The following is a 24,277-nucleotide window of genomic DNA, read 5'->3' as shown; positions in this document are numbered from 1 at the left end:
ACACCTCCGAGCCCAGCCCAACGTAGGATTAGGGTAAGGCCCCGTCGCACGCCTGCCTGCACGGCCGCACCGCGCCACCGTCCCACGCGTTGCGCCTCCGCGCGCGGCGCCCGCCCGGTCTCCTCTCCTCCAGCCTCCAGCCGTTGCCGCAGGCAAGCCCTCCGAGGGCTCAAGCCCACCACGCGCGACGCCCCCCCCCCCCCCCCCCCCCCCACACACACACACACTCCTTGAGCTGCGGCCTGGTGGCTCTTGAGTTGCGACAAACCGATGATGCCGCCCACCGGAGAAGCTCCTGCTGGATCCATGCCCTTGCGGCAAGGCCACTTCGTCGTGGAGCCGCCGCCGGGACCTGCTGTCAACGCCAACCCCTCCAGTACAGGTACATCTTGTGACCGAGACTTGCGCAATTGGGGTAGCAGATGCAGATCAAGCTCGTTTTCTTGTTGCCCGTGACAAAGCTTGGGAATTGGAAAAATGAAATGAGCTTTATGTTGCCTCTTGATAATTCCTTGAGGACATATGGTTATTTGTGGATGCACAGTGCTACGGCTTATAGAGCATAGCAAATGGAGATCTTGTCCCTTTGAACTAAAATATGGAAGTTGGACTTGGGCACTAGTTGATAGATATGGTATGCTGGTGGAAGTGTGGGTATATACCAACTTACTAAAATTGATGTTGTACCGTTAGTGTCAGTGTATAAGTGCAAATGGAGCTCTGTTTCTTTGAAGTAAAAGATGGACTATTTTGATGTTATTGAATATTGTGAATAATTAGTTGCCACAATAATCAGTTTGATAAGAATAGGATTCAAATTCATTTGCTTGAAATCCATCACAGAATCAAACTTAATTTCAACATAAAAATGCTGAGTTCTGACAGACTATGAGCTCATTGAGTTTAAACCCACAGCCTTTTATGGTCGTAATGGCACTCGAAGCCATATGAGCAACATAACATACAACTACCTAGTTTGCTACTGTTACTGCTGGACGAAGTGTTAATCCTACTTACACAATTTAACACTGAAACTTACAACAACAACAACAACAACAACAACAACAACAACAACATAGCCTTTTGTCCCAAGCGAGTTGGGGTAGGCTAGGGATGAAACCCAAAAGACACAAAGGCCATGGTTCAGGCACGTTGATAGCTAGTCTCCAAGCGCTCCTATCCAAAGCTAACTCCTTAGAGATATCCCAATCTTTAAAGTCTCTCTTAACATTGAAACTTAAAAAGAAAATTTTTATTGTGAATGCATCCATATATAGCAAAATTTGCCCTTTTTTGGCTGGTTGGATACAAGCAATAGAAATTGACCTTGTCTTATTTAAAGAAGAAAAGAAAGCAGAAGTATCTTCATACGAGAAATACATGACCCTACAAATGCAGCCCTAGTGTTCTCTTTTCTTTTCAGAGTTGAAATATGTGGGTTGTCTTAGTAATTCTGCCTGTCATATTGTTCTCTTTTATCATTATCAGTTATCAGCACCAAGCAAGATAATTTAATTTTCTCTGAAGTGCAACCTTTTGCTGTCTTCCTGTCCCGCCAAAACCTAATAGTGCACCAGAGTATAGCCGATGCCTCATTGTTCCACATGTTATCTGCTAATTTTAGTCTTGTACCATAGCACCTTACACCCTCCGTCCTGAAATGTAAGGCATTTGAGGGTTCAAAATTTGTACCCAAATGCAAGGCATCCTAGAGTACTTTGGATAAAAAGATACTCCTTCCGTCCTGAAATGTAGGTCATTCTCGGACTCAAAATTTGTCCTCAAATATAAGGCATTCTAGGTTGAAAGTAGACCCAACCATCTTAATTCTGTATCATTTTCGGGTCTTTCTCAATAGAAAGACGTGCATGCAACCATGCATGGAAGATGCATCTGGGGGAGATGCATGGGGAAATGGCATGCTACCTTAATTAGCACATATTTAATGATCCAAATAGAGTTCCAATGCATAATAATTAGGGGTAGGAGAGTCTTTTCTACACAACCATAATCTGTCCTAAAAACTCCAGAATACCCTACATTTCAGGACGGAGGGAGTATGCTAATCTTCTTGGTTTTGACTCTAGTTTTGTAAAAAAAAATCAATTGTGGTGGGCCGGGGAGTAAAAAAAAAGCATGCTAATCTCCTTGGTTTTGGTGCGGGCACTGAAAACTAAGCAGTTGATTAACTGAACAATGTACTAATAAGGGGTACATGCGTCTTTTCTCTACCACCATAATATGCCTCCAAAAACCTAGAATGCCCTACATTTGAGGAATGAGGATGGAGGGAGTATGTTAGTTGACCTTAATTTAAATCCTCACATGCAGATGGCACGAGATTTGATGCATCACAGTATGTTTTTTTTGGCAATAATGTGCTGGAGGAGGTGGAACTAGGTGGACTGGAAGATGATAATGACAGTGATGCTGCTTTCATTGGACTCAATGATGTAGAGCGCCCACTTTCTTCTCAAGGAAATGTACTAGAGGTAGTGCTATTCTGAACGTAGAAATTTAATGGTTCAGTTAATACAAGTATGCAACCTTTATCTATTTGTTCCATGCTGGATAAGTATCACATCCAATATTGAATATAACTGTTATGCCTTTGTACAATTTTGGTAAATGATAATTTTTTAATGCACTGTGAAGATACTGTTAGCAAAATGGTAGGGGAAGAAAACCAAACATTTTCAGAAGATTGCAAATAGAGTACACTTGTATGGCATGCATTTGTTTTTATTTTATTCTTGTTGCCCTCTTAAGTTTGTTAGTTCAGAACAGGAATCTTGTAAGTGTTGGAGAGAATAATGGCTTGTATTCCTCCAACCCTAGAAGGGTGGGTATATATAATACATATACATGGGCCTCTAGATGGGCCTCTATACATATGGGCTCAATATACTCCAACACCCTCCCGCAGTCTGAACTACCGGCGCAGCGGTGTTCAAGACTGGACAACAAGAAAGCTAACACCCCCCGCAGTCTGAACTACCGACGCAGCGGTGTTCAAGACTGGACAAGAAGAGAGTACAAAGGGCAAATACCCCCCCCCCCCCCCCCGCAGCCACAACTAGTCACCGGCTACGTTGAGGCTGGATCGAAACTCCGAGAAGGTCGAGGAGGGCAGTCCTTTGGTGAAGATGTCAGCAAACTGGGAGGTAGTCGGGACATGGAGTACCCGAACATCGCCGATTGCGACTCGGTCGCGCACGAAGTGTAGGTCGATCTCCACGTGCTTCGTCCGCTGATGCTGGACGGGGTTGGTGGAGAGATACACGGCGCTGACGTTGTCGCAGTAGACGAGCGTGCTCTTGACGAGTGGGCTGTGGAGCTCCGCCAAGAGCTATCGTAGCCAGGACGCCTCCGTCACGCCGTTAGCGACAGCCCGGTACTCCGCCTCGGCACTAGAGCGGGAGACAACCGGCTGCCGCTTGGACGACCAGGAGACCAGGTTGCCGCCCAGGAAGACGGCGTAGCCGGAAGTGGAGCGACGAGTGTCCGGGCAGCCAGCCCAGTCAGCGTCGGTGTAGACCACCAGCTCAGCAGAGGACGAGCGGTGAAGCACCAGGCCGAGGTCCACAGTGCCACGGACATACCGGAGGAGACGCTTCAGCGCAGCAAGGTGTGACTCCCGGGGATCATGCATACGGAGACAGACCTGCTGAACAGCGTAGGTGAGGTCCGGCCTGGTGAAGGTGAGGTACTGCAAAGCGCCGGCCAGACTCCGGTAGGCAGTAGGATCAGCCACCGGATCACCCAGATCAGCAGACAGCTTCGCCTGAGTGTCGACAGGAGTGGAGCAGGGCTTGCAATCAGTCATCCCAGCCTGCTCCAGAATATCAAGTGCGTACTGCCGCTGGTGAAGGAGAAGACCAGACGGGCTTGGCTCAACAGTGACGCCCAAGAAGTGGTGGAGCTGACCCAGATCCTTCATAGCAAACTCCTGCTGTAGAGAGTAGATAACACTCTGAAGTAGCTGCTGACTGGAGGCTGTGAGCACAATGTCATCGACATAGAGCAGCAGATATGCAGTCTCATCCCCACGGCGGTAAATGAAGAGAGACGTGTCGGACTTGGCCTCGGTGAACCCCAATGTCAGCAAGAGCGTGGCGAACCGAGAGTACCAAGCCCGAGGAGCCTGCTTCAGACCATAGAGAGACTTGTTGAGCCGGCAGACCATATCCGGACGACTCGAGTCCACAAATTCCGCTGGCTGAGAGCAGTAGACAGTCTCTGAGAGAGTGCCGTGAAGAAACGCATTCTTCACGTCCAGCTGGTGCACAGGCCAGGAGCGCGAGAGCGCAAGTGAGAGGACCGTGCGCACCGTAGCGGGCTTCACCACTGGGTTGAAGGTCTCGTCATAGTCCACACCAGGGCACTGAGTGAGCCCCCGGAGAACCCAGCGAGCCTTGTATCGCTCCAGTGTGCCATCAGCCCGACGCTTATGCGTCCAGATCCACTTGCCAGTCACCACATTGCAACCAGACGGACGCGGCACGAGGTCCCACGTCTGGTTGGCAAGAAGAGCCGCGTACTCCTCTTCCATCGCGCGACGCCAGTGAGGATCCGCCAAGGCGTCGCGGACAGAGGAGGGTACCGGAGAGACCCGCGGCTCACCCTCAGTGGCGGAGAGAGTCGCGGCCTGAGACGCCATCCACCGAGTCACCATGGGATGAATATGCCGAGGATCCCGATGGATGACTGGCGGGTGATACACCTCCGGCTCGGCTCGAGAGGGAGCCGGAGGCGGCGGCGGCGGCGACGGCTCCGGTGTAGGCGTCGCAGGAGCCTCCGGAGCAGGATGCGGCGCCGGTGTCGACGCCGACCGACGCCGGTACATCTGCACCGGCTGAGCGTACCGCGCAGGTGCAGCGGGAGGCACCGGGGCCGTGCGTGGCGCAGCGGGAGACAACAGGTCGGCGCGTGGCACGACCGGAGGTCCGGGGGCCGCGCGTGGCGCGACCGCGGGCACCGGGGCCGCGCTCGGCGCAGCAGGGATCACCGGAAGCGGTGCCGGTGCGCCGGGAAAACCTGTAGGAAAAGGACAGATAGGTAACGGTGGCTGAACCACCGGGTCAGTCGGAAACAAAGACTCCAGCTCGTGGTCAGGAGAAGGTGTGGAGGAGGTGGAGTAGGGGAAATCCGACTCGTCAAAGACGACATGTCGGGAGATCAGGACGCGGCGAGAGGTGAGGTCAAAGCATCGGTACCCCTTGTGGTCAGGGGAGTAACCCAGGAACACACAACGAGTCGAGCGGGGCGCCAGCTTGTGAGGAGCAGTGGCGGTGGTGTTAGGGTAACACGCACACTCGAAGACCCGAAGGTGGTCGTAGCGAGGAGGGGTACCGAAAAGAGCGTAGGGTGGAGAGGGAGCAGGAGAAGTAGTGGACGGAAGCCGGTTGAGCAGGTAGATGGCGGTGTGGAGGCTCTCCGCCCAGAAGCGCGGGGGCAGAGAGGCCTGGATCAGAAGGGTGCGCACGACGTCGTTCGTCGTGCGAATCAACCGCTCAGCCTTGCCGTTCTGAGGAGAGGTATACGGACAAGACATACGCAGCTGAACACCCCGAGAAAGGAAGAAGGAACGGGAGGTGGAGTTATCGAACTTCTGCCCGTTGTCACACTGGACGGCCTTAACGGTGAGGCCGAACTGAGTGGACACCCAGGCAAAAAAGTGTAGGAGGGTGGGGAAGGTCTGAGACTTGGCGCGCAAAGGAAACGTCCAAGAGTAGTGCGAGAAGTCATCGACCACCACCAGATAGTACTTATAGCCAGAAAGGCTAAGTACAGGAGAGGTCCACAGATCACAGTGAACAAGATCAAATGCATGCGTCGCATGCGAAGAAGAAAAAGGGAGCCGAACATGACGACCGAGCTGGCACGCATGGCAGAGGGGCTTAGCAGGAACCCTAGTACCAGGAACATCGGTACTACGACTGAGCTGAGCCAGAACGTCGCGGCCAGGGTGACCAAGACGGCGGTGCCAAGTGGTGGAAGACGGCGTCGCGGCAAAAGCGGTAGGCCAAGACGGCCAGGGCGAAGAAGAAGGCGAGAGTGGTGCAGCGGAAGAAGGAAGGCGAAGGGTGTAAAGGGGCCCCGTGCTGTCACACCGGAGTAGCAGACGCCGGGAGGCCGAATCCTTTACAGTGAGACCAGAAGAATCAAACTCGATGGAACAAGAATTGTCAGCTGTAAATTGACGAATGGAAAGAAGGTTATGAACCATCTGAGGAGCAACAAGGACATTGGGAAGACGAAAGGAGCCAGAAGCAGAACCCACGGTGGTGACAGGAAGGCAAGACCCGTCACCAACCATGATGGAAGAAGGACAAGAGGGGTGTGGGGGTCGGACAGAAGAGAGGATACCGGCATGTGGGGTGGTGTGGAAGGAGGCACCCGAGTCGGCGATCCACTCAGTGCTGACCGGCGGCGTCCGCCCCATGGCACTGAAGGACGGCGCCAGTGCGACCTGGTCCCACCCCCAGGCCAGGTCGGCTGCTGGCTGGGTGGAGCGGGTGGGGTACAGAACAGCGCCGGCTGGGGCTGAGGACGAGCCCCCCCCCCCCCCGACCCTGAACCGGCCACATCGGGATGCACCCTGGCCATGGGGCGCTGAAGGATGGCCAGGGCATGCCTCCAGGGCTAGGAGCAGGAGTGGGAGGAGTGCCCCGAGCACCACCACTAGGGGCCAGAGTCGGGTGGATCCCCGGGGCCTCGGGGAAGGTGGATCCGGCGGCCGGTGCGGCGGCGGCGCCCTGGGACAGCGACGCGCCGGGGGCGGCGGGCGGCACTGTGTGCGCGGCGGCGAGGGAGGCCGCGGCCCGCGCGGCGTGCGCGTGCACGGCGAGCGCGGCGGGCGCGATGGCGGCCTGCGCGGCGGGCACGACGGCGGCCTGCGCGGCATCCGTAAACTCTGGACTCGTGCAGCGAACCGCAGCAGCATACTCGATGGCAGCAAGCGCGTCGAGCTCGCGTCGCGGGGCACGCCAGGCCGCAGCGGCACGGGCCTTGAAGTTCGCGGGCAGCAGCGGCTGCAGCAGGGGCAGCCGGGGCGGCCTGGGCAGCCCCGCCTTGGAGCAGAGCAGGGGCGGCCTGGAAGGCCGCTGCATGTTGGGGCTGCGGCGGGTGCTCGTCCTGCGCGGCGCCCAGGATACCAGCCGCCAGGAAGGGGTCCCCGACGGCCTCCACAGCGGCTGCATGCTGGGGCTGCGGCGTCCACTGCGCGGCGAGAGATCCAGGGCCGGCGGAGGTTGCAGCGACTGCATCCGCGGCGGCCGCGCCCGCGGCGGGGGCGGGGGCCCCGGCCGACGGAGCAGCGCGCCATGCGGCGGCGGCGGCAGCAGATCCAGCGTCCAGCAGAGCAGAGCAGAGGACGCAGCGCCGGCGGCCAGCAGAGCAGAGGACGCGGCGCCGGCGGCCAGCAGAGCAGAGGACGCGGCGCCGGCGGCTGGAAAGAAGGTCAACGCGGCGGCGCCGGGGGCAGAGGAGGACACGGCAGTCGGGATCCACGCTGCAGAGAAGGAGAGGGAAGGGAGGTGCAGCGCCGGCGGCCGGCCAGCCATGGCGGCGGCGGCGGCTGCCATGGGAGGAGAAAAGACCTAAGCAAATGATACCATGTTGGAGAGAATAATGGCTTGTATTCCTCCAACCCTAAAAGGGTGGGTATATATATTACCTATACATGGGCCTCTAGATGTGCCTCTATACACATGGGCTCAATATACTCCAACAGTAAGGTGCAGTTCTAGTCATAAGCATTTTACGTCGGAAAGAGAACCAAGTGTTTTCAGAAGATTGCAAATAAAAGTTTGTTAGTTCAGAACATGAATCTTGTAAGGATGGATCACAGATTCAAGCAAAATGTGCAATATGAAATTCTGCTTTACCTACCTTGAAACATGAAAGTTGTTATAAGTTATCTGAAACATAGCATCCAATGTGCCCCTTAATGATTAACCTGGTGTACAAGTGCTCTTTGAAGTTCTAATGAAATTGTAATGAAAAGGAAAAATACTTCCATTGTTGCATTTTTTACTCTCTGCCTTTCTTGTTGATTTTGCTATATGGAATATGCTCAAACAATCGATATGCTTACTGCTTCAGGTTCTTCTAATAATATAATATGTATACAGAATGATGGCACAAACAAAAGAATCATAGAACTACTGTAGAATATCCATCTCATATGGGTTGCATGTTCTGGATTTACCTGCTTGACTGTTATTATATGTAATAGTAAATTGCATGCATATGTTCTCCTGCCCTAAAAACCTTTCATTGAAAGTGTCTTATATTATCAGTATACTGTACCATTGTTATTTGATTTTATGTGCATTTCCCTTTCAGCTGAGAAGAGATGTCAACCTACCGAACCATATTGGAATAAATAGCCTGGATACTTCTTTTTCAAGAGAAAGCAAGTTGTTCCCTTCTGGTTTATAATCCATATAATTCTTTGCTTTGTTTCAATAATACTTCAATCAGGAACTCCATTTATTTTTTTCTTACCAAGGAAAATATTTGAATATCTTTACATAATACTTCACCAATTTTCTTGTATATGTTTATTATGGTATGTCTGTCCTCATAAACTCCAGGGAAACTTCCTTCTATTTAACTTTTTATACAGAGATATTAGCATGAGAAGAAACTCTTCTTTCTTGTAATAATGTCGTGTGTTGTAGGCAGTTGAACTGCTATATCTGCACGCCCATTTTCTTTGTTCTAATGTGATATTTTATCACACTGGTAGGTTCTGCTGCTGCTAACTGGACTCCAGAATTTGAATCCCCACCCTGGCCCAATCAATATGTGCTAGATGCAAGGCAAGGGCACGATAGCAATGACTGGTGGCCTCCACAACATCATTCTTCTCGCTTTGCTGATTCCAGATTACACAGGACATCCTCATCCCCTCAGCAACAGGAACAACACAATGAACCTGTTCTTGGACCAAGGCCATCTCCTTTGCACAGGACATCCTCATACCCACACAATGAACCTCAATACAATCCTGCTGAAGCCATTCCTGCTCCAAATGCACCATACAATTCACACAATCCGCCTGGTGGACCACCCAATTCATTGCTTGGGCAAGCGCATCAGATGAACATGTCATCTCGCAATGAATTTCAGATGCATATGTCTGCCCAAAGTGATGACCCGTTCTCCCAGTTTCCTCATGGAGGGCCACCTCCAGAGCCCTTTGGTGGAAACCTGGGTCATATGGTTTCAACAGGCTTCTCAACAAACAGCAGTGGACCAAAAAATCTTATGCTGAATAATGGACAGATTCATGGGGAAATTGTCAGTATCGTGCCGAATTCGGTGCCGAACCATCTACAACGTCCTAATGCATTCATGCCCCCTCAAATGCTGCCGATGCGCAAACAGCATGGCATGCTCCCAGCTCAGCAATCTCCGCAACACTTATCAAGAACTCAAGCACATATGTTTGGCCTCCAGGCTCCAGCATCCACCACAGATGATGAATAGGTTTGATAATTTTGGGGTGCCTGAGTTCAGCGATCCAAGGGCAAGATCATCATTGCACCATGGAAGGCAAGGTCACCATTTTGCTCTCCAAGGCTCTGAATTTGGTATTATGAGGATGGGTAATGGCCTAATGGGAGGCCACGGTTTAGATCCAAGTATATGTCCACTGAAGAACTTGAAAACATTTCAAGAATACAGCATGCTGCCACTCACATAAATGATCCATACATTGATGATTAATTGATTATTACCATCAAGCTTGTCTGGCCAGAAGATCTGTGGATGCAAGGTTGAAGCACCACTTCTGTCCCACCTTGATATTGGATCCATCTTCTCGTGCACGCAGTAAGGATGAGCCGCATGCATACCTAAAGGTCGATGCCCTTGGGAGGCTGCCATTTTCTTCCATCCGGAGGCCACGTCCACTTCTTGATGTTGAACCAGCTTCTACAACTGAGGATAGCACTCTTGTTTCAAAGTCTCTTGATCAGGAACCTATGCTAGCTGCTAGGATCACAATTGAGGATGGCCTCTCCTTACTACTTGATATAGATGATATTGATCGCTTGCTTCAGTTTAGCCAGCAGCAAGATGGTGGTTTGCAACTTAGAAACAGAAGGCAGACTCTGCTTGGTCAGCTGGCAGAATCACTGCAGTTGGTTGATCCACTAGGTGCAAATAAGAATAGACATTTGTCAGCAAATGATGATTTGGTATTTCTTCGCATTGTTTCTCTACCCAAGGGTCGGAAGCTACTTTCACGCTATATCAACCTCATGGTTCCCGGTAGTGATCTTGCACGGATAGCTTGTATGGCAGTGTTCCGGCATCTGAGGTTTGTGTTTGGCAATTTGCCCTCTGATGATGGCTCAGCACAGACAGTAACTAAGCTAGCCAATGCTGTAGCTGCATGCATACGTGGGATGGACTTAAGTGGCCTCAGTGCTTGTCTTGCAGCAATTGTATGCTCGTCAGAGCATCCACCTCTTCGACCCCTTGGATACACTGCTGGCGATGGTGCCACCGTCATCATAAAGTCTGTCCTGGATAGGGCAACAGAGCTTCTCACCGAGCAGCTTCCTGCATCAAATTACAACAGAGCCCTATGGCAGGCATCGTTTAATGCTTTCTTTGGGCTGCTTACAAAGTACTGCATAGGTAAATTTGACAGCCTAGTTCATACAACACACACTGCAACAGCGATAAGAAGGGAGCTGCCAATTGAGCTTCTGCGTGCCAGTCTTCCTCATACAGATGAGCAACAGCGTGCACTATTACTTGAGTTTGCCCAACGGACAGTGCCGGTCACTGGCCATAGTTCTCAAAGGGCTCCTGGTCGAACCATGGCATCTGAAACAGTCCCAAGTTAAGGTGGTCAGCAGAGATAAGTTGAAGCATTAGATATGGGTTTTCTTCTATGGTATAAACGCCCAATGAATTGAACATTCCTTGCGCCTGCCCCACCAGAAGATAGACCAGGCTGGAGATATGACACGTACGTAAGAAGCACAAGCTACATCTGAGCTTGGGGCATCCTGGTAATATGGATGTATGTCCAAGGTTTGAATTGATTACTCCCTTAAGCTACAGTATTTTCTCTGCATTGTTGTATCACACCACCAGTTGAATTAGCAGGGTGCTTCCCTTCTGGACAGGGCTGTGTTTTGTTGCCCATGGCCATGGGAGGGAACTGAACAACTGCTATTTCTAGGTTAGCAGCTGTACAGGTCTTTCCTTGAAGGCAATGTCCATCACAAGGAAGTGTTTCAAGGTGTAGTTGTTTTCGTTTGCAATAGTTGTTAGAGGCATGCAAGATTCTTCTTTCACTTTGGAATATAATATGCTCATGCCAAAACCCATAACCCATTGTTGGGATAACCTGTACACTTGCCAATGCTTGGAAATTGGTCTTTTGGTTCTGTAGCCATCTCAAGATTGTTGTTTTTCCCCTCGTATATTCGTGTAAGTGAATACATTAGCTTATGAAGCTGTCGAGTTTGTAATGAGCTCATTGAATTTGGTTCCGGTGGTTCTGGGTTCTAACACATCAATAAGCTCTGTATGACATCTTGATGCTCTGCTTCTGGGAAACTGAGAATTGCTATGTATGGCACTTTTTTTAGCGGTCGCAGAAACTGAGGCTTTTTTTTGTTTAGTTGCGCTGTGTAAAATTTTTGAAAGGGTATCTTTCTACATTTGAAGTACTAAACATAGACTAATCATAAAATAAATTACAGAACTCGTTTGTAAATCGCGAGACGAATCTAACGAGTCTAATTAATACATCATTAGAGGTTGTTTACTGTAGCATTACTGTAACAATTTAACATCTGGTTGCGGTTTAATTAGGTTCATTAGATTCGTCTCGCGATTTACAGGCAAACTGTACAATGTGTTTTTTATTTTGTCTAGATTTAATTTTTCATGCAAGTGGCGGAATTTTTTTTTGGAATTTTAAACTTTGCAACTAAACAAGCGTCTTGTTCGGCTGGGAGATTCAGCCAGCCACAACAGTATTTTTCTCTCACGCCAAATCAGCCAGCCATCCAGCCAGCCGAACAAGGCGAAGGTGTGAATTGTTCAACAGCTGCTCGATACAGTAACTTGGAAAGAGAAATTTTGGGGAGGAAGCACTGGATACCGCACTGCCGATATCGTACAAGGAGTGGCTGCTAAATTGTGCTTTTTTTGGGCAAGATGACGTTCAATATAAAATTCTTGTTTGGATTCGAGGTTTGAATGTTTGATACGCTGCACCCTGCCACTGTTCAGATTCTTCTGTAGTTGCAACGAACATGGCTCCATTTAGCCCATTTCAAGTAATTTTGGTGATCGTATGACAACGCAATTAATAGAACTAACGTGTGTGTTAAGTATATCTCATCAGATCCCTAGAATGAAGTAAAAAGCCCTAGCAAAGCAAAACACGAAGAAAGAACTTAAAGAAACACTAAATTGAACGAGTTCTGCAAAACTCAGTGGGTTCGGATTATCCGAACCACTCAGGTCGGATAAACACATCAAAGAAGGCGGATAATCCGACGTGGCCAGGAGCAAATGATCAGTGGCCGTTGCGATGAAGTTTAACTTCAAACAAGTAGCATCGGATGAACCGGTGTTGGGTCATCGAAGTATCCGGTCGCCACCGGATAAACCGACGCAGGAGCATCGGTGCAAGTTGCAGCGTCTCAGTTGAAGAAAACCAAGAAGCACCGGATGATCCGACTCGTGCAAGTGAAGAGCGTCGGCTAATCATCGGATCGTGTACCAGAGAGCATGTTTGGGGAATCAAGGCGCACTCTTAAGGACCGGATTATCCGACGCCCAGACGGACAAAGACATCGGAGTAATTGTGACGTGCTTGCAGGCGCAGAAGAAGAAAAGTCCTAAGGACCGGATGATCCGACGCCCGTCGGAGTAACGCATCGGAGCATCCGACCCATGCTGCATCAGAAATTTGAAGACCCAACGACTACCCTAGTCTGTGAGTGACCGGATGATCCGACGCTACAAGGTCGGATTATCCGACGTCCCGCGCAGAAAAAGTTTAACGGTTCTAAAATGGCTAGTTAACTTTGAGGGCTATATATATGGGTTTCCCCGATCATTTGAAGCTTGCTGGAGTTCAGAGAGACCATAAACTCATTGAAGAACATCTCCAAACCAACCAAAGAGAGAATTGATCACATTTTAGGTTTAGCACTAGTTTAGCTCTTGAGTGAGTGAGTGAGTAAGGTTGTGTGCCTTGTGTCCTGGTTTTTGAGTGAACAAAAATGTATCTCGGTGAGCCGGCCATCCTTGGAGTCTTGGTGACTCGCCGGCACGTCTTTGACCCACCGGCTTGGTGTGTAGCGGCGACGACAAGCTTTGTGCGGAGGACGTGGAGACCCCCTTCCTAAGTGGAGAAGCTCCTTAGTGGAATCCGGGATCAAGGTAACTGTAGATTTAGTGTCTTCGGAAGAGACTTGATTGCCGAGAAACAATACTCTTTGTGAGTGCTTCAACAACTTGGATATATGTGTGCCTTTGTGGCCAACGAACCACGGGATAAATCTTCGTGTCACAAGAGTTTGCTTTCTCTCATCCCTATTTAAGCTTCCGCATTTACTTATTGTAATCTTGTGTGCCTTTATTTTTATAGAGTAAAATCTTGATAAGATTGGTTATAGGTTGCATAACTCTTTTGGGATGAGAGTTTTTATCTAGAAGAATACTAGTTGCACATTTATATAGTATGTTTTAGTTTATTTTATATGCAAATAGTTGGAGTTTGAAGTTAAGATTTTTAGTTTGTCTAATTCACCCCTCTTTTTAGACTACCGGCATCCCATTCCTTTCAGTAGTTGAGTGAGACACAATGTGCAACAGAGTTAAGTGCGACACAATGTGCAACAGAGTTAGCAGGGTCATTGTTCTCTGTGCTGTGCTCCGTAAGTTTTCTTCCTCCGAAGCCATGCCCATGCTCCGTCCTGCGAATGAGTAGTCCATACGTTTGCTCGGCGTTACGCCGGTAGCTGCATGTTCTGCAGGCCGTAAGAACAAAACGTGGACACTCAGCTTCTTCTTGAACGGAGGGCACTCGATGTCTTGCGTAGATCGCAAGATTGGCCCCGTTCAAGATTTGCCCAAATCTACCCAATCTTCCTACTTGAAGGCAATGCTAATCCATGTACTCCAGGTACAGTGCCCTGCATTTCACATTCTTGAAACCTGCAACTTCTTAGGCTGCGTTTAGTTCCAAAAAAATTTAAGCAGTACCCATCACATCGAATTTTTGAACACATACATAGAGCATTAAATGCAGTTGAAAAAATAACTAATTATATAGTTTAACTGATTTCTACGAGATGAATCTAATAATATTAATTAATTCATAATTAGACATTAATTATCAAATAACAACGGAATGTGTTACTGTAGCCAAACCCAATTTTTTTCACCAACTAATCACCCCCTTATCGTTCATTGGATAAAAGCGTGACATGCCATCTGCTATTCTGATCTGTGCCCGATCGAGCTGGGCCCGCTGCTGGTGCTGGGGAGGGAGAGCGGACACGGGTCACAGGACATGTGTGTCCGTGTGTCCCTGCAGCGATCTGGGCAGCACGTAGCGAGCACAGGCAGACAACCTCTGCATTCACTGCAGACGGCAGCGGCCGACGACAAGCGCACGAAAAGGGTACGTACTCCGGGTGTCCGGTTGCACATGGCGCTGAAGAGTGAACTCTCGAGTGAATCTTCACTTCACATCTACAGCCACTGTCTCTGCATTTCTTTCCGGGTGTGTTTAGTTTACTTTGCATTTTATATTTTTATGTTTTTAAGAGAATCTTTAATATTTAAAATATTAAATATAAACTAATCACAAAACTAATTATATATCTTGTCTGTAAATTACGAAACGAATCTAATGAGCTTAATTAGAGAATCATTAGAGCATATTTACTGTTGTATTACTGTAATAATTTAGTGTCTAATTACGTTCTGATTGGACCCATTAGATTCGTCTCGCGATTTACAGTACATTTTTATAATATGATTTATTTTTTAACTACATTTAGTACACCATACAAATGATTTATAAAAATTTTGCGTTTTCTGTTTACAGAATTTAAACACGGCCTTACTGAATTCAGCAGCCAGCTAGTAATCCCAGTATGAAACATAAATTACGAGATGCAGCAGTTAGATGGTAACATTTTTTTTCCTGTCAGAGAAGTGGTTCCAATTGGGGCAAGCGATGCAGCAGCTTAGCTGGAGCTGTTGCTACGCCTTGTCTTCTTCTGCAGTGGAGTACTACTTGTTAATTCGACGTGCAAATGCGTGGTGGTATGAGCTTATCGCCTCATGAATAGTGTTCGGTTAATAGAATAAATAGTATTATTTGAGAGAAAATAAGTTAAAATAAACTGTGATAAGCCGAAAACCGATGAGCCGAACAGGCTCTCAGTAGTTTGCTGCCGATGGCTGGCAAGGAGGATCCGAGGGACGGCGATTCACTCGGCGCCAACCACGTTGGCAAGATCTCTGAATCCAATAGAAAAATCAATCACCGTTCGAGTTTCAACGCTGCTACTTCTACTTGCTGGCTGTGCTCGCATTCTGTGCTGTGATCTTTTTTGAACAATGCCTTGTTTAGTTTGGCGCTAAAATCCTAACGCTAGAAGAAAATCTCTTCCGCATGAAGGACTGAATGAAGTGTATTTGTAAAATTTTTTTAGGAATGGATGTAACTTTTTGTGATGAATCTAATGACGGTAATTAATCGATGATTTGCTACAGTGATGCTACAGTACCATCCTCTAATCGCGCGTTCAAAGGCCTCATTAGATTTTTTAGGGTCACTAGCGCGGGACTTCTGAAGTTGGTTTTGTAAATTGGTTTTATTTAACATCGTAATTAGCGGTTAAAGTGTTACTATTCACTAGCACACTAGCACAGTACCAACCAAACAGGACAGTGAACCAGAGAGACTCTGTTTATTCACTGCGTGCATTGTTCTTGTTCATGGCGACGTGTCGTGTACCTGTGCGGCTGTTACTGTATCCATATCAACATCCACCCGATTGTGTGTGCAGTAGTAGTCTGTGCTGTGTGCTACTGCTCTGTACAATGGAGCCAACTGCCGTATTTAGATATTTTGCAAAAAAATTTTGCAATAGAATCTTGCTAATTTAAAGTACTAAATGAAGTCTAGCAGCTGGCATGCTAAAGATTAGCAGTACTTTCTCTGTCCATAAAAGAATGAAATTATGCTGTTCATCTTGGTCAAAACTAGTTCAAATTTAACCAAATTTATAATAAATACTATTAACGCTTAGTGTTTGATTTATAAAAAATAGGAATTGCATTCTTTTGTGGATGGAGGAACCAGCATTTTATTACTCCAGTCTAGGCAGGCCACTCTATTTGCTTTGCATTCCGATCCAGGCAGAGTAGAGCAGAGACGAGACGGTAGAGCAGCAGATGGGTGTACCAATGCAAAATGCAGGCAACTGCAGTTGGTACTTGGTAGAGCTGTGCTTGTTTCGCCATTAACGTAACGGAGATGCATGGGGTTTCCGGATCGAGGTAGACCGCTTTTGTTTACGGCCTGTTTGTACGTACAGTGCGATGCTGCCTGCTGGAATGGAATGGAATGGAATGGAATGAATCAGCGGTCAGCGCCAATCCAATCCACGAGATTTCTTTGTTCCTCGCGCGAGCCCGCCCGCGTCGGCCCGAGGCCGCCGGCGCTGGGTACAGTACAGAATCCGTAGCTCCGATCCATTGGTGCAAGAACCCAATCGCAGTGCCAGATTGCCTACCTGTGCCCCCCGGCCTCTCTCCGGCCGCGCCGCTACCTGGCTGGTCCAACTAATTAATCATCAGTTGGCGCTTGTCCGCCATTAACATCGCCCCACGGCGGCTAGCTAGCCAACACCGATACCCCGCCGCTGTCGCCGAGGTCGGTCCTCCCTCTCGCGATCACCCTCATGGACCATCGTGGCCAGGTCACGCAATTATACTTACCCTACGGCGGCGAAGCAAGCGCCAGCGGCTCAAAACCTCTCGGGTGCTTCCTTCTAAGCGAGGTTGATATCCCAGCTATGCAGCGTCAGAGTTTGGTCACCGTAGAGGCAACGCCAAGCACCTCGACAGTCAAGACCTACAAGGACCTCTATAAACCCAAGACCTACAAGGACCTCTACAAACCCAACGCTTCCAAAGTTAAAGCGCTAGCGGCACTCTTCAACGACGATGCTCGGAATAAGGCCGTGTTTAGATGAAAGACAAAAAAAATTTGCGATGAAATCTTAATAATTTGAAGTACTAAATGAAGTCTATTTACAAATTTTTTTGCATAGATGGGTTGTAAATCGCGAGACGAATCTAATGATGCTAATTAATTCATAATTAGCGGATGGTTACTGTAGCATCACTGTTCCAAATCATGGATTAGGTAGGCTCATTAGATTCGTCTCGTGATTTACAGACCATCCATGCAAAAAGTTTTGTAAATAGACTTTATTTACTACTCCATGTATGTGTTCAAATATTCAATGTGATGTTTTTTTTATGTTTACAGGGTTTACGGGTTGTGATCTAAATAAGGCCTAAATCGCATAGGCGGAAGCGCAAGCTACCATCCTAGGCTGATTCGCTGCCTTCTTTGATTGTCTACCATTTATGGATATCGAATTCTGATTTCTCTCGTAAGAATGATCCAGCTCACAGCTGTAATCATGTAGACCATCTTAGAGCGCTCGCTTGAAGTGCGTTGTTTGTAACAAGCATTTCTATTTAATCACAAAGATACACAATTTTTTTCGTATTCGGTAAAAAAAGGCTTGTCGCGGGGCAAATGGAATGTGCCGTCGCAGTGGTACTCAGGCCATGTTTGGTAAAAATTTCCGCAAAACGACGAATGCACGCATGGAGTACTAAACGAAGTTTATTTGCGAAACTTTTTCATGGATGGATGTAATTTTTTGAGACGAATCTAATGAGTCAAATTCCATCATGATTGGCTACAGTGATGCTACAATAACCACCCCAAATCATCATCTAAACATGCGATCAAAGACTTTATTAGCTACAGCACATGCTACAGTATCATAATTGTGAAGATTGTTTCATAATTAGACTTCATCTAATACCTCTAATTAGTGATAAAAAGACGAAAATTTTCATGACAATTTTCTCATACTCCAACCAAACACTGCCCAGGTACTGGTGCTGCTGCTAATATTCAGTCTGGTGCGGCGACGACTCTCGACGTCGACGGCGACGTCGGCGAGGCCGCCCCGTCCAACATGCTGCTGCTGCTTTCAGTTTCAATCTGGTGCCCATTTGAATCTAGTGGCTATCTTTCGGCATTGGATTCCTTGTCCATTGTCATTGGGTGCGCCCGATTTGCCATGCATGTGCATTACATGTCCATTTACTGCCTGCCTGCTCCGATCCCCCCATCTAGATACTACTAGCTAGTCTTTCAAAAAAAAATACTACTAGCTAGTAGATCTAACAAAAGTCAATGCGACCCTACCTGCAATCTTGCTCGAACGTTCGAATCCGGTGCGTGCCGATGCTCAAACTAGCACGGCCTTACAAAGGTGTTTAGTTGATGAAAAAGTTTAAATTTGGCTACCGTAGTATATTTCGTTTTTATTTAATAATTAATATTTAATTATGAATTAATTAACATTATTAGATTCATCTCGTAGAATCAGTTAGACTATGTAATTAGTTATTTTTTTCAACTACATTTAATGCTCCATACATATGTCCAAAAATTTAATTTGATGAATACTGTATAATTTTTTTTAGAACTAAACGCAGCCAAAATTGCTGATTCAGCCATGATAGCCTAAACTCAAGCGTGCGTCAACGCGTGACGGATCGACGTCGGTAGCTGGTCTCCTGCCTGCTCCCGTGTTGGTACAGTGCCGTGCGGGTATGCCGCCGTGCAACGTACTCACATGCTGAGCTACGCGCTGCGCCAAGCGACCCCCATGCGCCCGGCCAAGCGGCCATACAGCCCTCCGAGCAAGTATTATAGAAGGGTGTAAGAGCATTTTCAGCTGAGTGTCTAAATGAGCTAATATTTCTATATTTGTACGATGGATGCAAAAAATTTCCAAATGGGTTTCAATTTTGGTACGGCTTCTAAATTTCTCCCTCATCCCCCAATTTGGTGGCCCTCTTGTCGGGTACCATGATTAGGGGTATTCTAACCAGGGAACTAAATAACCCTTAAAATATAAAACATATGTTAGGTGATCGGGCCCACGAAGGCCTACAGCCTCCCTTCAATCCAAAAGAAAGGAAATGACTTAAAAAAACCCAATCCACAGTCCAAGTACACAGTGCGGCCCATCCGCACCCCCTCGAACCCGCGGGGCAATCTCCGCCTCGCTCGAGAGCCTCCCGCCGAGACCCTCGAAGGCGCCCCGCATCTCCGCCTCGCTCGAGGGTAGCGAGCCTACCATCGAGAGAGAAGATTGACTCCGCCTCGCTCAAGGCCACCCCTCGACGGAAAGGACAAACGGCCCTTCCGCTCGCCCGACCGCCGTACGGAGGCATTAAATGCCAACCACTCCTCCGCAGCGCCCGGGTCAGACGACGTCAGGCCTCCATTCCCCACAGTGGTTGTGATCGGAGTCCCGTCCGCCATCTCCGGTCACTGCTCCGCCATTCCGTACGCTGTGGCGCCACTGTGGGAACCTGCGATGCTGTGCGAGACATGCTCGGCACTGCTCCAACCATTGTATTGCCAACTCCTCATAATTTCCTCGTGCTTTCCCCTCCGCGAAACCCTCGAACGGTATGGGCACGGCCCTCGGAAGCGGCGCCGACCTTGACCAGGACAGGACCCCCGCCTGCAGGACCCTCGGAGCGCCGCCACGTCGAACGCGGGGAACAGTACTCTCCACAGGAACCACCATGCCGCCCGCTGGAGCTGCCAGGACGCCGACGCGATCTCCGCAAGGCCAAGGACGACGCCCAGGATGACTGCCACGCCAGACGTCATTCCCCACAGTGTACTTTCTACAGTGCTTGATCACTGCACCCCCGCGATTCGGGGGAAAGACAACGACTTCCGCAATCTCCTCGTGCATGTACACCGCCCCTCCTTGTGCCTATAAAAGGGGGAGGCGGTCTCTGTCTTATCCATCTGGGCTGTTCTACACACTTTGCACAACTCATAGAGCACACACGCTCCTGAGCCCCGATATTGGCACTCACCTTAATCAACTTCTCCTCTAGCAAAGACTTGGGAGCTTCCCTCCCTCTCTCGCCTCGCGTGTACCCCCTACTACAGGCACCCCCGGTGCAAGATAGTACAGTGCACTCCCCCCTTTGCTGGACGTACGGCCCCACAGCCAGAATCAGGATAAACCCGCGCGTTACTGTATTGCCTCTTGCATCAACCATCTGGGACTAGGGACACGCAACATCATCACTAGTTGGTGCCGGACCATCGGGTCAGGACACCGACACCTCTATTTGGGCTGCCAACAGTAGGCCCCACTAATTTTTTCTTTCTTTCCAACAGGAGAAGCATATCTGGGAGTCGCCTAGTGGTGCTGCTTGTGCTCGCCGTGCTGTTTCTCTCGCTTATTCTGACGGTTCTGTTCCTTGGCTACTGGAGGTACAAGAAGAAGAAGTTAGCCGCGAATGGTGCCGCTAGTTTCTCGGAGGACTTCGTCGCACCGGAGCTGAGGAAGTTCAGTCACGGCGAGCTGGACGCGGCCACCGGCTCGTTCGACGAAGGCAACGTCATCGGCAACAGCAACCTGAGCACGGTCTACAAGGGCGTGCTCGCCGAGCCTGATGGCAAGGTGGTTGCCGTGAGGCTGCCCGCACCGGGTACTGGGAGGGAGCCGCTACCACTCCCTCCAGTACCAGTTTAGCGGGAATCGGTCTGCAGCGGGTACTGGGAAGCGCCCGCTAAAATAGCGAACGCCCTCCCGCTACGCTAGATAGCGCGGACGTACGGAGACACGGTACCGGCCGATGTGGCGCGGGTCCGCCTCGGCCGTTGCCTGCCCCGCGGTTGGGGCCGCCGCGGGGAAGTCGAGCTTGCGTAGGGGAGGGACGGAGGAGGGGTGCCGGAGGCCGAACTCAAGCTCGCGCAGGGGATGGAGGGAGGAGGGAGTAGATGAGGGGCGGCGCGGCCCGTGGCGAGCGCGCCGGCCGTGGAGCACGAGGGCGGGCACAGGGAGGCCGCGTGGGGGGAGGAGGGGCACGTCGGCGAGGAAGGCCGGAGGAGGGGCGCGCCGCGGCCCTCTTCTGAGCTCGAGGGATGGCCTCGACCGCCGCGCGCGGGACTCCTTCGAGCCATTCCCTCCTCCGCTGCCGCCATGAGAGGGTGCAGAGGGCCGTCCGCATCTAGCTCGCATCCCGCGCCCTCCTCGCGTCTAGCTGCGCGCGCAGCGGCACGACCACCACTGCGTCACGACTGCCCCTTTCATCTCCGGCCGCCGCGCCCCTTCTTCACCTCCACCGTGGACAGCCGCCGCGCCCTTTCTTCACCTCCACCAGCGGGCCTCCTCATCGGCGACCGCGACGTCGTGCAGCAGGGAGGGCGGCGTGGCCCCGCAGCTCGGCGATGGAGGGAGCAGAGGAAGAGCCTTGCGGCTCGCCGAGCTCCTTCGTCTCCCGGCGAGCTCCGGCGAGGGAGGGAGGAGGGAGAAGTAGCGGTGGACACCAAATCTCGCTGGGCTGCCGCGCGCAGGGAGGAAGCGCCACCGGAGCGCAAGGAGGGAGGGGGGAGGGCCGCGACGGAGCAGGGAAGGGGGCGCACGGCCTCGCACCTCGCCGGCGGCCAGCCACGCGCCGCGCGCGCCCACCGCCCGCCGCCGCGCGCCGCCCGCCACGCGCCCGCCGCCCTTCGCCGCTCCGCACACCCCGCGCCGCCGCTCCGCCCCGCAGCAGGGAGGGGACGGTGCCGCGACCCACCTCGCGCCGGGTGCATGGCGGAGGGCCGCTCGCCGAGAGCCGGGACCCACGCCGGGAGCAAGGCGGGGCACGTCGGGGGAGACGGAGTGGGAGAGCGACAGAGGGAGAGAGGGAGCCGCGGCCGGCCGTAGCTACGGCGGCGCGGTGGAGTGCGGCTGTAGCGGCCCGGCCGGCCGGAGCTGCGGCGGTGCAAGGAGGTTGTTGGCGGAGGGAGGGAGACCGGGAGAGAGAGAACGGGGAGGGAAGGAGGGCGTGGGGGTAAAAAAAAAGGAAAAATCTGACATGTGGTCGACGGCTGGTAATTAGTACAGAGGATAGGATACAGAGTATGACGGGTGCGGGAAAATTGGGTATAGAGTAAAGAATCTTGATGATCAGGATGAAATATTCCTTTTAGAGGATGGAAATAGAGTATGACGAGTGCGGACAGCCTGAAGCGGCTCAACCTGGCGCAGTTCCCGGCCAAGTCCGACAAGTCCTTCCTCACCGAGCTCGCGACGCTAAGCCGCCTGAGGCACAAAAACCTGGCGTGCATGGTCGGGTACGCGTGCGAGCCCGGCAAGATCAAGGCGCTGGTCCTCGAGTACATGGACAACTGCGACCTCGACGGTGCGATACACAGCCCGGGTCGGGACGCGCGGCGGTGGACGGTCCTGTTCAGGGGAGGCGGGATGTGCGGGGTCGAGGTGCCGCAGGGGAGGCGGGACGTGCGGGGTCGAGGCGGCGGGTGGGCGTCGAGCGGGCGGCGACGCCGGACAGTTGCGCGAGCGCCGGCGGCGCGGGGGCAGAGCGCGCCCTGGGCTCGGACGGGCAGGGGAGAGAGAAGAGAATGACAGGTGGGGTCGAGATGTCAGTTGAAAAAATGGAAGCCGAATTTAATCAGCCTACAGGAGTGGAGGCCCATAATTGGGTGAGTAAATTTAGAAGTGGGCTTCTAAATGGACATTTGCTCACCCAAATTTAGAAGCCCCACTGGAGTTGGTCTAAGTAGACTGAATGATGAGGTGAAGAAGAAGCGGATTGCGGGTATGCTTACAGCCAGTTTTGACACAAGAGTAAAAACAACCTGTGAGAGAGACATATAGACCATACATTAATAATAAATAGACTAACCCTGTACAAGTGAGCTAAGAGATATCGGTCAACTAAATTATTATCCTCGCTCTAAACCGGCCTCGTAGTGCACCACCAGGCGGCCTGCGCGTGAAGTGAACGGCCACACCCGCACCCTGGTGAGGCGAGTTAGGTGGCGACTGGTGAGGCGACACAAAGGCAGACAGGCAGTTCAGCCACGTAGACGCGCGGGGCCAGGACGGCGTGCGCGCGCCCGGCCGGGCCGGGCCGAGCCCTGCTGCGTTGCGCCCACGGGAAGGGAGAGTACTCCTAGTAGCCTTTCGCGGCGACCGAGGCTGCCGCTCCGGATGCGCGGGTCCGAACCGAACCACGCCACGGACGCGACGGCACGGCATGCAGAGGCGGCCGCCCGCGCCGCGCCGGGCAAGACAACAAGAGGCTGCTCGGACGTCGGAGGTGACGGAAAGGAGCCTTGCGCGGCGGCAGGTTTGGTCGGCCGCGACGGGACTCTCGCTGTCCAACTCCCAGCCTTTTTCTCCCTCGGGCGCAAACAAATTCGAGCGTGCAAATCACAAGGAAAGCGACGCAAGCGCGGAAGCCGGGTGGCCGCAAAATCAAAACCACTGGAGGCTGCGTGCGGACGGTCCACACCCAATTTTTTCCCCTCCCGACGACCTCCTCAAGGCAAGCCAAGGCAAGCGGCACTGCGGCAGCGTGGAGCCAGCCGGCCGAGAAAGGCTGCACTCCTACCGCCGTTTCGCCAGACGGCCAGCCTTTCTCGGCCGTCTTTTCCCTGCTACCTACTAGTACTACTCGATTCACACGCTAGTCCTACTCCTACCGCCGTTTCGCCCGGACGGCCAGTGTTTTTAAAGCATCACCTTAACAAAGCATCAACAACTCTTAACAAAGCATGGGATGCAACCGTATACCTTCCATCAAGGAACCAAGGGCCATGTTTGGTTAGAGTGTAGAAAAGTTTTGATGAGAGAGAAATGAAACTTTGACCACTAATTAGTGGTATTAAATAAAGTCTAATTACAAAATTACCTCCACAACTGCGGTACTGTAGCAGTTGCTCTAGCTAATGAGGCCTTTGACCATACGATTAGAGAATGATTGAGCGCGGTTACTGTAGCATCACTATAGCCAATCATGATGAAACGTGGCTCATTAGATTCGTCTCGAAAAATTACACCCATTTCTAAAAAGGTTTTGCAAATAAACTTCGTTTAGTACTTCATGCATGCATTTTTCTTTT

The 24,277-nt window shown here is 50.9% G+C and overlaps 1 pseudogene across 1 annotated transcript; it reads left to right on the top strand.

Annotated features, from left to right (window-relative positions):
• On the top strand, nucleotides 1–11,604 carry LOC120672298 (annotated as a pseudogene). Its single transcript, XR_005674051.1, has 4 exons — nucleotides 1–382; nucleotides 2,332–2,492; nucleotides 8,350–8,419; nucleotides 8,756–11,604. The product of XR_005674051.1 is annotated as a protein PAT1 homolog (transcript).
• The last annotated feature ends 12,673 nt before the right edge of the window (nucleotides 11,605–24,277 follow it).

Source organism: Panicum virgatum, chromosome 5N (assembly GCF_016808335.1).
Source record: "Panicum virgatum strain AP13 chromosome 5N, P.virgatum_v5, whole genome shotgun sequence".
Taxonomy (NCBI): Eukaryota; Viridiplantae; Streptophyta; class Magnoliopsida; order Poales; family Poaceae; genus Panicum; species Panicum virgatum.
Note: the sequence above shows the minus strand (reverse complement) of the source record. Positions and strands in the feature narration are given on the sequence as shown.